The sequence below is a fragment of the Oryctolagus cuniculus genome, chromosome 1 (assembly GCF_964237555.1).
Source record: "Oryctolagus cuniculus chromosome 1, mOryCun1.1, whole genome shotgun sequence".
NCBI lineage: Eukaryota > Metazoa > Chordata > Mammalia > Lagomorpha > Leporidae > Oryctolagus > Oryctolagus cuniculus.
The window spans coordinates 134,555,279-134,570,475 of record NC_091432.1 but is presented as its reverse complement, the minus strand read 5'-3'; the positions used below and the strand labels follow the sequence as shown (position 1 = coordinate 134,570,475).

General features: G+C 50.2%; 1 long non-coding RNA gene across 4 annotated transcripts in view; it reads left to right on the top strand.

Moving 5' to 3' along the window:
• Positions 1 to 15,197, top strand: part of LOC103352408 (uncharacterized) — a 37,927-nt gene that overhangs the window by 1,409 nt on the left and 21,321 nt on the right. Inside the window, exons 2-6 of one of the 4 annotated variants that reach the window (XR_007914573.2) lie at positions 4,598 to 7,348; positions 9,903 to 10,026; positions 10,133 to 10,243; positions 13,113 to 13,258; positions 14,626 to 14,963. This is a non-coding gene — a long non-coding RNA (uncharacterized lncRNA). Of the gene's footprint in view, positions 1 to 4,597; positions 10,027 to 10,132; positions 10,244 to 13,112; positions 13,259 to 14,625; positions 14,964 to 15,197 lie in introns of those variants that run through there. The other 3 variants (XR_519885.4, XR_007914572.2, XR_011378819.1) reach the window with 3 other exon arrangements.

Here is a 15,197-nt window from a genome sequence, read left to right as displayed (position 1 = left end):
GACTGCTTCTTTCAATTTGCATAATGGCCTCCAATTACATCCATTTTATTGCAAAAGAAAGGATTCCATTCTTTTTATGGCTGAGTAGTATTCCACCATGTGTAGATACTATAACTGCTTTATGCAGTGATCAGTTGATGGACATCTGGTTGATTCCATATCTTAGCTGCTGTGAATTGAGCTGCTATAAATGTGGGGGTACAGATAACTCTTTCATAGGCTGATTTCATTTCATTTGAGCAGATTCCCAGGAGGGGGATGGCTGGGCCATATGGTAGATCTGTTTCCAGCTTTCTGAGGAATCTTAGTGTCTCCCACAGTGGCTGCACCAGTTCACAATCCCAGCAAGAGTGGATTAGGGTACCTTTTCCCCCACAGTCTCACCATCATTGGTTAGTGTTTGATTTTTGGATGACAGCCATTCAGACTGGGGTGAGGTAGAACCTCACGGAGGCTTTTATTTGCATCTCCCTGAAGTCATAACCTTCCTTTTTTTTTTTTTTTTTTAAGATCTATTTGAAAGATAGAGTTAGAGAGAGAGAGAGAGAGAGAGAGAGAGGTCTTCCACCCACTGGTTCACTCCCCAAATGGCTGCAGTGGCCAGAGCTGAGCCTATCCGAAGCCAGGAGCCAGGTTCTTCTCCTGGTCTCCCATGGGGTACAGGGCCCAAGCACTTGGGCCATCCTCCACTGCCTTCCCGGGCCACAGCAGAGAGCTGGACAGGAAGAGGAGCAACCGGGACAGAACCAGCGCCCCAACCAGGACTAGAACCTGGGGTGCCGGCACCGCAGGTGAAGGATTAGCCTAGTGAGCCGTGGCGCCGGCTAACTTCTCTTTTCTTAAAAAAATTAATTCTGGCAAAAAATAATTTAACAAAATTTATCATCGTAACCAATAAAAAATCTGTATTTATTTATTTGAGAAGCAGAGAGACAGAGAGAAACAAAGAGAAAGACCTCCTACCCACTGGTTTACTCCCCAAATGACCACAATGGTCAGGGAGGCCTAATGCAAGTGCTGGAAATGGAAGCCACGCCTCCCATAAGGTTCACATTCAAAGCACCTAGCACTCTGCAGAATTGGTATGTTAATATCCGAGAGCCAACACAGTGCCTTTCACAGAAACTGCTCAATGACTATTTGCATGTATGAACTTATTGATGAAATAAGCTCAAATACAGAATCCGTTCTCTTGCCTTCAGTTTTTAATCTATTAAACCAAGATGTGTGTGTAGAGGCAGGGGTCTCAGTGAAGTGAGTGAATCCGGAGGGCCTTGGCCTGAACCTGTGTGGCAGTTGAGTGACAGGGAGACCTGGCCCTAGTCTTGGCTGTTGGCCTGACCCCTGAAATCCGTCCACCGGGGAATGGAGGCAGGGAGAGGGGCGGTGTACAGTGGGTCAGATGCGGGCACGGCATTTAATCAGTGGCTTTGTGCGAATGGGAATTGCTACAGGCAGAAACAGGTGCAGGATGGTTGAAGAGCTAGTTAGCACCTATCTCACTCCCCAAATCCAAGATCCTTGCTGCTGCAGCCCTAGTATCGCAAGTTCCAACATGAACGATGCTATGACCTTGGCGATAATACTGCCTATTTGCAGGTGGGAGACAGTCTTCGTGAAAGTGGGAGATTACATTAATATAGATTTTACACTGAACGCGAGGAGTCGAAGGGATGGAGGCAGTGAGTGGACTGAGGGAGTGCAGAGAGGCATGCTCCCATAGTGCGCGGTTTCATTTTGCACGGGTGCTGCAGTGGCCCCAGGGCTGGGTCCCCAGGGGGTTATGTGAATGGGTTAAGGATGGGCTTTAATCCAGTGCTGGGGTCTGGTGGGGGTTGGGGGAGAGGGCCTGGCAGGGCTGGATGAAGCTGCTGGAGAGAGGCCTGCAGGTAGGCCTGTGGTGGTCTGTAAGGACGCAGTGTGCACCCTGCGTCTCTCGGCTTCCTGGCTGTGCACTGGCTCCAGCGCCCTGTGCCCGCGTCAGACACCAGACTAGCTAATGGGGCTGTGAGTATCCGAAGCCGAGAGCTGAAGTAGCTTCTCCCGGGCATTTTAGTCTCCTTAGGTGGGTGACGAGGATCCAACCATTGGAGCCATCACCTGCTGCCCATCAGGGGGCGCTCTGGCAGGAAGCGGGACTGAATGGAGACGGGACTTGAACTCAAGCGCTAGGATATGGGATGTGAGTATCCCAAGCAGCCTCTTAAGTACCAGGCCAAACATCTGCCCCGAGGGATGATATTTTAGAAGACTTTTTAGAGGATTATCTATTCTTTTTCTTTTCTCTTTTTTTCTTTACAAGATTGATTTATTTATTTGAAAATCAGAGTTTCACAGAAGAAGGAGAGGTGGCGGGGCGGCGGCGGGGGGGGCTTGGTCTTCCATCCACTGGTTCACTCCCCAATTGGCCTCAATGGCCGGAGCTGTTCCAGGAGATAGGAGCTTCCTCCGACTCTCCCGCATGGGTGCAGAGGCCCAAGGACTTGGGCCATCTTTTACTGCTTTCCCAGGCCACAGCAGAGAGCTGGATTGGAAGTGGAGCAGCCGGGACTCGAACCGGCGCCCATATGGGATGCCAGCCCTGCAGGCGGTGGCTTTACCTGCTACGCCATAGCACCAGCCCCAAGGGCTGATATTTTAGAAGACTTTTTAGAGAACTATCTATATTAATTTTCTATACAATATCAAGATTTGATAAATGGTAGTTTACTAAAGCCTGAATTTTGCAGTGTAGAATCTGAAATCACATGCATGGGTTTTGTTCTCTGTCACATTAAAACCTATTGCCTATTCTATATTTTAAAAGGATTCTTTACTTGCGCAATGCTCTTGCAATAACATGCATCAGACATTATGAAAATACTGTTTTAGTGATGCAAATCACTAGATGTTGACACATTTCATTATATAATACTCAGACTAAGACGAAAGAAGACAGAGGCCTCACTCAGTACTTCACAACTCTCAAAACGGCGGTTCTCAAAGGAAGGGCCAGTCTGTTCCTGACACAACACTGAAATATCTTAGACTGGGTACTTTCATAAACAACAGAAATGTATTGTTTTCAGCTTAGAAGTTTAAGGCCAAGGTGCCCACAGATTCAGCATCTGCTGGGGACTTCCCTCTGCTTCCAGATGATGGCTTACTGTTGCCTCCTCACACGGAGGAAGCTGGAAGGGCAATGGGAAAACACTCCCACAAGCCCTTTCATAAGGATGCGACTCCATCCTTGACAGCACAGCCCTCAGGAACTGATCACCCCCCAACCCCCTGCCTCTTAATACCTTGGAGTTTAAGAACCAACATACAAACTCTGGATGGACTCACAGCATTCTGCTCCTGGCCCCCCGAGTTTCATGTCCTTCTCATGGACAAAGTGGACTAAGTTCATCACAACAGCTTCTGAATTCTTAACTCATCCCAGTGCCAACTCAAAGTCCCAAAGTCCAGAAGATTGTCTAAATGTCAGCTAAATCAGATATAGGTTAGGTTTAAGGTAAGGCTCAAGACACATTTCTCTCCCACTGGGAACCTGTGAAATCAGATAAGTTGTATGCTGTCAAAATAGTAGGGCAGGAATAGAATAGACATTCCTATTCCAAAAGAGAGAAACAGGAAAGAGAAGGGGAGTGGGTCCCAAGCAAATCCAAAACCTGAAAGGCAACCAGGATTAAACCTCGAGGTATAAGCATAATCTTCTTGGGAGCAGGGGTTGGGCCTAGAAGTTAAGACAGTTGCATTCCACATTGCAGTACCAGGGTTTGATACCCGGCCCCTGGTTCTGACCCTAGCTTCTGCCAATGCAGACCCTGGGAGGTGGCGTGTGGTTACTGCATTGTTGCCACCTGCGTGGGGGACCTGGATGGCATTCTCAGCTCCCAACTCCAGCCTGCTGTTGTGGGCATTTGGGGAATAAACCAACAGGTGACAGCTCTGCCTGCCTCTCAAATAAATAGATTTTTAAAAAATATTTATTTATTTATTTATTTATTTGGGGGACTGGGGATAGAGGGAGATCTTCCACTCACAGGTTCACTCCCTAAATGGTTACAGTGGCTAAGGCTGGGCCAATCCAAAGCCAGGAGCCTGGAACTTCGTTCAGGTCTCCCACGTGGGTGGCGTGGCCCCAAGCACTTCAACCGTTTTCTTCTGCTTTCCCAGGTGCATTAGCACAGAGCTGGATTGGAAGTAGAGCATCTGGGGCTCGAACTGGTGACCCTATGGGGCACTGGCATTGAAGGCAGCAGCTTAACCTGCTGTGTCACGGCATGGACCCCAATAGATAGCATTTAAAAAAGATCTGACTCCATGCCCCACTTTCTGGACACACTGCTGGGTGGAGGAGAGGGGCTGAGTCCCCAAATCTCCTGGCCCTTGGCGTGTGATGGGAGTGACAGCCCCAACAATTTGTGAAACACCTTCAGTGGTATTCTTCACCTGTCTTGCTTTCCTCTGTCCACAACAGTCTCCTTATCATACCATGTTTGGCCACACTCTTGGGGTTTTTTTTTTTTTTTAAACACAATTTATTTCCAGCTCTTAAAGTTCTGCTTCCTTTTAATGATACATCTCATCTTTAATTTGTTTCTCTCAGCAGAGTTTACATCGAGCTATCAAGAGCAGCCATGCTTAAATTTGCCTTCCACAAAGCACTAAGACACATCAGCCAAGTGCTTTGCTGCATTGTAGCAAGGATAGCCTTTGTTCCAGTTTCTCATCATCCATCTAAGACCTCAATAGAATGACCCTTCCCTCCCCATTTCTACCCACATTCTGATCGCACCTCCTACGTAATCTCTAAGACGCATGCATTCTTCGGAGCCCTCACCAGGATCGCCCTCAGTGTTCCGTGGCCATGTACACTTCTCCTAGCACTTCTAAACTCTTCTAGCCTCTTCCTATCGCCCAGTTTCAAAGCAGCGCCCGTCTTAGGGTTCTGTGGAGAAACAGAACCAGTTGGGTTCTGTTCCAAGTGGACCTGTGAGGGCGGATGTTGAAACAGAACCAGTCGGGTACGTAGATATCCAAGTGGACCTGTGAGGGCGGATGTTGAAACAGAACCAGTTGGGTACGTAGCTATCCAAGTGGACCTGTGAGGCGGATGTTGAAACAGAACCAGTTGGGTACGTAGCTATCCAAGTGGACCTGTGAGGCGGATGTTGAAACAGAACCAGTCGGGTACATGGATATCCAAGTGGACCTGTGAGGGCGGATGTTGAAACAGAACCAGTCGGGTACGTAGCTATCCAAGTGGACCTGTGAGGCGGATGTTGAAACAGAACCAGTTGGGTACGTAGCTATCCAAGTGGACCTGTGAGGCGGATGTTGAAACAGAACCAGTCGGGTACATGGATATCCAAGTGGACCTGTGAGGCGGATGTTGAAACAGAACCAGTTGGGTACATGGATATCCAAGTGGACCTGTGAGGCAGATGTTGGGGTAATTGGCTCATGTGATGGTGGAGGCTCAGAAGTCCCACAGCGTGCTGTTTGCGAGCTGGAGAACTGGGGAAGCTGGTGAAATGGCTCAGTCCCAGTCTGAGGGCTGAGAACCACGGGTGCCAACAATGCCTCTCTCAGTTTGAGGTGGAAAGTCTACAAGCCCCCAGGACTTCCGGTACAAGCCTTGGAGTTTGCAGGCCAGAAAACTCGGACTTCTGATAGCCAAGAGCGGAAGTCGCGTATCCTGGATTCAGAAGAGAGTGAGAGCAACACTGTCATCTACTGTTTTTTTGTTCTGGGTGGGCGCCCAGTTGATTGATTGGTGCCCAGTCAGGTTGGACGAGGGCAGCTATTCCTGCAGGCTGTCCACTGATTCAAATGCCAATCCCTCCCCAAGCCCCTTCACAAACAAACCCAGAGATTACGCGTCATCGGCTACTCAGGAATCCCTCATCCAGTCAAGTCCATGCACAAAATGAGCATCCAGCGAAGGTGGAAGGGGTGAGGAGAGCAAGGGGCAGAGGGCGCCCACTGGCGGATCCCCTCGGAAGGGCTGGTGCTGCTGACTTGAGGCCCACACCCGAGGGCCTGATTTCCTTCATGAGCTGGCTTGCGAATGTTGCAGGCAGAACGTGATTCTTATTACCACCTTGACTCCTCAAGTCCATCCTACCGCTTGTTTCTGTGCCATTGCATGAAATTCTGGCCGCATCTCCCAGCATTCCCACTCACAAGGACCTCACCTCCACAGCTAAGCCCCAGCTTGTTTATTTATTTGAAAGGCAGAGTTGCAGAGAGAGAGAGAGAGAGAGCGAGCGAGCGCTCCATCCTCTGGTTCACTCCCCAGACGAAAATCTCTTAGTTAATTAAAACTGCATTTGTCATCAAGTTAAAAATAAAGACAAGCCTTTAAAAATTAACTATAAAAAGGCGAATGCTTTCATACTTGTGGGGAGCAACTCGGACTAGACTGTTACTGGAATTAAGACTTATTCTATGCATCTGCTCTCCCACAATATGGCGCTGGGAGAGGAGGAAACAGCTTCTACACAGCTGCCTCCAGTTCAACCAATAAACAGCAGGACCTGCTCCTGATTGGAGGAGAGCAGCGTACTTGGCGTGTGGGTAGCAGAGTTGGGATTGGCGGAAGAGGACTATAAAGGAGGAGAGAGACAACATGCACCAGGAACATCTATCTGAAGGAACACCTGGGCAGCCCCCGAGAGAGCCGGCCGGCGGTGTGCCGCTCCCCCGCGGAAGTGGGGAAAGTGGCAGGGGGAACTGCCCTTCCACGGAGGTGGAAGGGTCGGTAGCCAACCCGGGAAGAACCAGCAGTAAACCCGGGGAGGGCCGAGCAGACGAAAGAACAACGCAGGGTTTAGGGTGTTCCTCCGCGAAGAGGGGGAGCGACATAATGGTGCCGTGACTCAGATAGGAAACCTAGGCAGGGTTTAGTGTCGTTCCTCCACGAAGAGGGGGAGCGACAATACTGGAGGGAGGGATGATACTGTCTGAAGTCTTTTGTTTTTTAAGATTCATTTATTTATTCGAAAGTCAGAGTTACACACAGAGAGAGGAGAGGCAGAGGTAAAGAGAGAGAGATGTCTTCCATCTTCTGGTTCACTCCCCAGTTGGCAGCAATGGCCGGAACTGTGCCTATCCGAAGCCAGGAGCCAGGAGCTTCTTCCAGGTCTCCCATGGGGTGCAGGGTGGGCCATCCTCCACTGCTTTCCCAGGCCACAGCAGAGAGCTGGATCAGAAGTAAAGCAGCTGGGACTTGAACCTTCGCCCTCATGGAGGATGTCAGCACTGCAGGCAGCGGCTTTACCTGCTACACCACAGCACGGGCCCCCGAAGCCTTTCATGGAATATCTATATCCGTCTGGATGACAAGCTTGAACGATAGGTGTGGTCCGTCACCCTTTGTTCTCTTTACTACCCTGGAGAACACACGTCGGCAGTGGGGAGTCACTGGTGCCTGTTTTCTGGGCTCCATCAGGTGGGAAACCAAACAGCCTGTCACACAGAGGTTGTTCTAGAGGCTTCCTGTTCTAGTCTGGCTCCATTTAGCCCTGAAAATCATAGTGATCTGTTGCATATGGTGTAAAAATATGCCTAGCAACATGCCCCTGGTTTTATTCGTGAACAAATGAAGAAAACCATAGGTGGTTGGGGAAAAGCCATCTCCTTAATCAATCAGATCTCTTCTCTTCATATAATGACTTGGGAACTTTCAGCCCCAAAGGAATACATTAGACAATTTATTTGAGAATCATTAAACCAGCTCAGTTTGACATATTCAAAACCATCTTTACTCTACATTTTCGGTATCCGAGGGAGATACTGTTTAGGAAGAGAAATATCAGTTTTTATACTTGAAATAATTCAGAAAGAGTATAATGAAACAAACTCTCATTTTTTTTAAATGGCCATATGGCTGTAACAGCTGGAGCTGGGCCGATCTGAAACCAGGAGCTAGGAGCTTCTCCTGGGTCTCCCACAAAGGTGCAGGGGCCAAAGGACTTGGGCCATCTTCCACTGCTTTCCTAGGCCATAAGCAGAGAGCTGGTTTGGAAGAGGAGCAGCCAGGACACCAATTGGCATCCATATGGGATGATGGCACCACAGGCAGAGGTTTAGCCTACTATTCCACTGTGCAAGCCCCCAAAATCTCATTTTTGATGTTTGTTTCAATAAGTGCCTCATTTTCAGTATAAAATAATATGAAAGGGGCTAGCGCTGTGGTGCAGCAGGTTAATGCCCCAACCTGCAATGTCGGCATCCCATATGGGCACTGGTTCTAGTCCCAGCTGCTCCACTTCCGATCCAGCTCTCTGCTATGGCCTGGGAAAGCAGTAGAAGATGGCCCACGTGCTTGGGCCCCTGTGCCCGCTTGGGAGACCCAGAAGAAGCTTTTGGCTCCTGGCTTCAGATTGGCCCAGTCTCGGCCTTTGCGGCCATTTGGGGAGTGAATCAGCAGATGGAAGACTTCTCTGTCTCTCCCCCTCTCTGTAGTTCTGCCTCTCCAGTGAATAAATAAAATCTTTAAATAAATCCCAATTGAGAAGATACTCAGTTTTTATGGGTATTCCTATCCTAGCTACCCTACTAGAGTACTATCTTCCATTATCAGTAATATATTAGTGAGGTAAAAATACTCAAGATGAATTAAACGACAAAATCTTTGCAGTACTGGTGCAACTTTTAAAAATATTAGGCCTATTAAGAACATAACAGGTTGTCAATGAGAAATCAATGGAATTCAATATTCCATCTCAAATTTTTGAAATCTCTGTAAACGACTTGATGACATGTCCTTGGAAATAGACAAACTGTCAAACAATTGCTCGATAAACTTTCAGAGAGCACCTACAGATGTGGACAACGTAGGTAGGTGATCAACAGCATGTCAATGGGATGGAACCTATCCTAGCCATGGGCACGAACTCTTGAAGGCCACGATGGCAGGCTTCCTATCTAACATAGCAACTTCAACACTTCCAGTAGACCCTGGTCTGTTTGCTTTCCTCTAGGCAGCACTGGCTGTCTTGAACAAGAAGTATATCTTTTTTAAAAAATATTTGTTTATTTGAGGCCGGCACTACAGCTCAATAGGTTAATCCTCCGCCTTGCGGTGCCGGCACACCGGGTTCTAGTCCTGGTCAGGGCGCCGGATTCTGTCTCAGTTGCCCCTCTTCCAGGCCAGCTCTCTGCTGTGGCCCGGGAGTGCAGTGGAGGATGGCCCAAGTGCTTGGGCCCTGCACCCCATGGGAGACCAGGATAAGTACCTGGCTCTTGCCATCGGATCAGCGCAGTGCGCCGACCGCAGCGCACCGGCCTCGGCGGCCATTGGAGGGTGAACCAACGGCAAAGGAAGACCTTTCTCTCTGTCTCTCTCTCTCTCACTGTCCACTCTGCCTCTCAAAAAAAAATTTATTTATTTGAAAGAGTTACACAGAGAGAGAAGGAGAGGCAGAGAGAGACAAAGATCTTCCATCCACTGATTCACTCCCCTAATGGCTGCAACCATCAGGGCTGGGCCAAGCTGAAGCCAGAAGCTTCATCCGGGTCTCCCACGTAGGTGCAGGGTCCCAAGCACTTGGAGCATCATCTGCTGCTTTCCCGGGCACAGTAGCAGGGAGCTGGGTGGGAAATGGAGCAGCTGGGTCTGGAACCAGTGCCCCTATGGGATACCAGCGTCACAGGTGGCAGCTTTAACCTGCTACCCCACAATCTGGCCCCGAACTTACTGTGTGTTAACTTGATACAAAAGTTTGAAAAAAAAAAAAAAAAAGCCACAGGAAGGGAATCTCCCACCAGGGCAGACTCCTGATTGAGAGGGAAAGGAGGAGAAATGAATTGCGGCTGAACGAAGGGTGAATCACCCGGCGGCTGCTCAGCCTGCGGGGAGCTGGGGCAGCGCTGCCTCACTAACCCACATGCCTCTGTGTGCGCTGTAGCCAGCTTCAGTGCGACCCTGCGCGGAGGAGCCTGGATCCCGAACAGGAAGCACTCCGTTTGAAGTGACTGCTCCTCACCGTGTGTGTGGGAGTACCACTGTCAGAAGCAGACAGGAACAAGGGGGTAAGTGTTAAGGGAGAAGAGGAAAGAAAAATCCCATCTCATACAAATGATTCTAATTATGCATTGGAGGCGATACTTTTTTTTTTCCCCTTGTCATTCTGCTTAGGAAAAAGGAAACGGAAGAAGAGCTCACATCCAAGTGAAAAGATTCTTTGCTGCAGTCCTGACTACTTACTGGCCTCCATGCTGGGTGACTGAATGTCTTTTACCCTCACTGGTAAGTGGTAATATACTCCCTACCCCTTAAGGATGGCAGGGCTGGAGATGGGACAGACTCCAGGGACACCAGCACTTGAGATCAGGATGAGCACTGGGAGAAACCATGAAAAGATAAGCTTGTCCTTCTTGCCTTCTATTTAAGCCAAGTGGTAAAACACGTATGAAGTTTGGCATCTTAGACATCGAAAGTGTACAGTTTGGTAGCATTCACACTCTCCGAGACTTTTCTCATCAGCCAAACTGAAACTCTGTGCCCATGAGATAGTAGCTTGGTACCTCTCCTTCCTCCCAGCCCCTGGTAACTAGTCTACCTTCGCCCATCCAGGTACTAACTGGGCCAGACCCTGCTTAGCTTCTCAGGTCTCTTCCTCCCCCACAGCAGGTGGGTTCCGGGACCCTCCCCAGGATACCAACATCCGTGGATGCTTCACACCCTTATATAAATTGGCCGGCACCGCGGCTCACTAGGCTAGTCCTCTGTCTGCGGTGCTGGCACACTGGGTTCTAGTCCCGGTCGGGGTGTCGGATTCTGTCTTGGTTGCACTGGACGTCCTCTCTAGAGTGAATGCTGTGTAAGCAGTTGCTATACTGTACTGTGTAGGGCTTAACGACAAAACAAATTCTGCAGTTGTTGAGTGCTGGTGCAATTTTTTTTTCTTTCCCCGAACATTTTCAATCTGTGGTTGGCTGAATCTGAGGGTGTGGAGCCTTGGGAAGGGCTTACTGTATACACCACACTTGGGTCATCCGTTCATCAGTTGTTATCTTCTTCTTCTTTTTTTTTTAATATTTATTTGAAAAGCAGACTTACAGAGAGGCAGAAGCAGAGAGAGAGAGAGAGAGAGAGAGAGAGAGAAAGGTCTTCCATCCACTGGTTCACTCCCAGATGCCTCAATGGCTGGGCTGGACCACTCTGAAGCCAAGAGCCAGGAGCTTCTTCCAGATCTCCCAGCTGGGTGCAAGGGCCCAAGCACTTGGGCCATCTAGCAGGAAGTAGGGTCAGAAGTGGAGCAGCCGGGCCTTGAATTGGCGCCCATGTGGGATGCTGGCATTGCAGGCAGCAGCTTAACCCGCTGCGCCACAGTGCCGACCCCTTGTGTCAAATTTCTGTATCTTTTGGGATCATGTTTGTCTGCAATATCAGAAAAAATACAAAATAATAGTAGCCTAAGTAAGTTGGAAGTTTCTTTCCCACATAAATGAGATTCGGAAGCAGGCGGTTTAGAGCTGACCAATAATTTCACAAAATTGTTGGAGACTCAGGTTTCTTTCTTTCTGTCTGGCTCTGGACATAGCACAGGCTTCCAGGCTCAAGGTCACCTCATGGCCCAATTGATCTGCTCAGAGCTCCCACCACGGTGTCTGCATTCCAGGCATCAGGGAGGAGCAAGAGAGGAGGGCATGCATTCGCTTCTGTCTACACTTCACTGCTCAGAGTTTATCTGCACAGCTGCCTCCACCTCAGAGGTCTTGGGAAATATGGTCTTTATTTAAAAAATTCTTTTATATTTAAGCTTTATTTACTTGAAAGGCAGAGTATCACACACACACACATACACACACACACACAGAGAGAGAGAGAGAGGGAGGGAGAGAGAGAGAGCGAGAGAGCGCTTTAATCTGCTGGTTGCTGGTTCTCTCCGCAAATGTTTGCAACAACCAGGGCCGGGCCAGGCTGCAGCCAGGAGCCAGGAACTGCATCCGGGTCTCTCACGTGGGTGTCAGGAAATCAAGCCATCATTGGTGCTTTCTGGGTGCAGGGGCCCAAGCACTTGGGCCATCTAGCAGAAAGTGGAGTTAGCAGAGACTGTATCGGAAACAGAGAAGCCTGGACTTCCCGCCTGCACTGCAATGTGGGGTACACGTGCCCTCGATGGAGCTTTAACCCACTGCACCACAAGGCCCACCCGGCAATCCTCATTTATGGGGCCGTTGTGCCCAGATACAAGCTGGGATTCTGGGCGCACAGAAGAGGCGAGGACTGCCCAGGCGTTCCCGTGTCACATTTAGATCCTATTTAGCGTTTCTCCCAAGACTGCCTCCTCTCTGACTGGGCTCTCTGGGTCATGGGCCTTAGGCCCTGCTGCGTGACAGGAGCTGCCTCGCTGCTCCTGGCTGCACCAGGCTCCACCTAGCACGGACTGGGACTGCGGGAGAACACGGTTCCAGACTCGCACATGGTCCCTCACCCCCGTGCCGGTGCCCATGCTGGGGCTGGGGAGCAGGCCGCCTGCCAGCCCCTGCAAGGTTTGCAAACGGAGGACCTGGATATTGCCGGGACCCTCGGGAGGCTCCCAAAGTGAAAAGCAAATCTTCCCAGGGTTCGTTTCTGGTTCAAGAAACCTCAGACAGGGGCGGGCGCTGTGATGCAGTGGATTAACGCCCTGGCCTGGAGCGCCAGCCTCCCATATGGGCACCAGTTCGAGACCAGGCTGCTCCACTTCCGATCCAGCTCTCTGCTGTGGCCTGGGATAGCAGTGGAAGATGGCCCAAGTCCTTGGGCCCCTACACCCGCATGGGAGACCTGGAAGAAGCTCCTGGCTCCTGGCTTCAGATCAGCACAGCTCTGGCCATTGCAGCCATCTGGGGAGTGAACCAGTAGATGGAAGATCTCCCCCCCCCCCTTCTTTCTGCCTCTCCTCTCTCTGTGTAACTTTGGGTTTCAAATAAGTAAATAATTAAACAAGTAAATAAATAAATAAAATCTTTAAAAAAAAGGGTGGTTTCTCCCAGGCAGCCTCTGTCCCTGAGCGTCTTTACTATGAGTCATTCTTCATTAAAACAATAATGGAAGCTTGGAGATGATGGTAAGCACTAACACCACGTACCAGACCCCTTACTTATACCATTATCGTCCCGTTCCACAGGTCAGACAACTGTTGCACAGAGACACTAAGCAACTTCCTGAGGTCACACAGCATATAAATGGTCTACCCAGGCATTCTGGCTCCCGAACCCGTGCCTGTACCCTGCGAGCACCAGTGGCCCTCCCTCAGAGCGCTTCCTGAAGGAGGTGAGGTGCAGGACAGTTTACAGGCAGAGTGACATTTGCTTAAACGTTCCCCAGACGCTGCTCTCAGGAAACACAGCTTTCTGGATTGGCCATTTCTCTGGGCAGTGACGAGGCAGGTTAAGATGCCCACATCCCCTACCAGATTCGAGGTTGGATTCCCAGCCCCGGCTCCAGACTCCAGCTTCCTGCTACTGCGCAGCTGCAGGCTCAAGTGGTTGGTGTCCTGTCACCCACACGGCTGAGTTCTCAACTCCAGGCTCTGGCTGGGCCCTGCTCTGGCTTTGTGAGCATTTGAGGAATAGGAGGTCTTCTCTCTCCGCTTCTCAAATAGATAAATAATTTAAAAGATGAAGAAACAAGGGCCGGCGCCGCGGCTCACTAGGCTAATCCTCCACCTGCAGCACCGGCACACCGGGTTCTAGTCTTGGTCGGGGCGCTGGATTCTGTCTCGGTTTCCCCTCTTCCAGGCCAGCTCTCTGCTGTGGCCAGGAGGTGCAGTGGAGGATGGCCCAAGTGCTTGGGCCCTGCACCCCATGGGAGACCAGGATAAGTACCTGGCTCCTGCCATCGGATCAGCGCGCTGCGCCAGCCGCAGCGTGCCGGCTGCGGCGGCCATTGGAGGGTGAACCAACGGCAAAGGAAGACCTTTCTCTCTGTCTCTCTCTCTCACTGTCCACTCTGCCTGTCAAAAAAAAAAAAAAAAAAATGATGAAGAAATACACCCACCTGCAGTGCCAGCATCCCAGATGGGCGCTGGTTCTGCTCTACTTCCTATCTGCTCCCTGCTAACGTGCCTGGGAAAGCAGTAGGAGATGGCCCAAGTGTTTGGCCCCTGCTACGTACGTGGGAGACCTGGGTGGAGCTCCTGGCTCCTGGCTTCATCTGGCCCAGCACTGGCTGTTGCAGCCATTTTGGAAGTGAACCAGCAGACATAAGATCTCCCTCTCTCTGCCTCTGCCGCTACCTCTCTGGAAAACTCCACCTTTCAAATAAATAAATAAATATTAAAAATGAAAAACAAAGAAACGCACCCTCTTGCCTTCTCCCAGTCTCACTCTGTCACTGCCTTTGGGTTTGGAGCTAGGAGGGCCAGCTCCTCTCTCACTTCTCTCACCATGCAGCCACCTCCTTCCCCGGGGCACCCTCCTCCGGCCTCTCAGCTGCATCCGGCTGCCCTGCCGTGCTGGCTGCCAGCGCAGCCAGGCTGTGGGCCGCGGACCAGGGAACTGCTGGCCAAAGTTCAGGCACAGTCGAGGCCTGAGGCTGCAACGGTGCGCCTTCTCAGTGAGGAAAGCCCCTCTGGAGTCATTACCAGGTCCAACGGGGACTTTCAGCTTGAACTTCTCTATCTTTTTCTCTGATTTTAGAAGAGTCTGAGGGCCAGTGCTGTGGCATAGCAGGTTACACCGCTGCCTGCAGTGCTGGCATCCCATACGGGCATCGATTCATGTCCTGGCTGCTCCTCTCCTGATCCAGCTCTCTGCTATGGCCTGGGAAGGCAGTAGACGATGGCCCAAGCACTTGGACCCTGCACCCATGTGGGACACCTGGAAGAAGCTCTTGGCTCCTGGCTTTGGATTGGCCCAGCTTTGGCCATTACAGCCATCTGGGGAGTGAACCAGCGGGTGGAAGACCTCTCTCTGTTTCTCTCCGCTCACCCCATCTGTAACTCTGTCTCTCAAATAAATAAATAAAGTATTTTAAAATATTTCTTAAAAGTGTAAATTCCTTTTTGGGGAAAAATGCAATAGAAATGTGCCTAGTATTGTGGGGAAATTGAAAAAGAAAAAGAAAAATTACTTTTGCAATTAATTGTTGCTGCTCTTGCTAGAAAGCGCTCTACTTCGCCATCTGGTGGTCAGAATGGGACATGGCGGGTTCTTTTTTCTTTTTTAAAATTTATTTGAAAGGCAGAGTTACAGAGGCAGAGAGAGAGCGA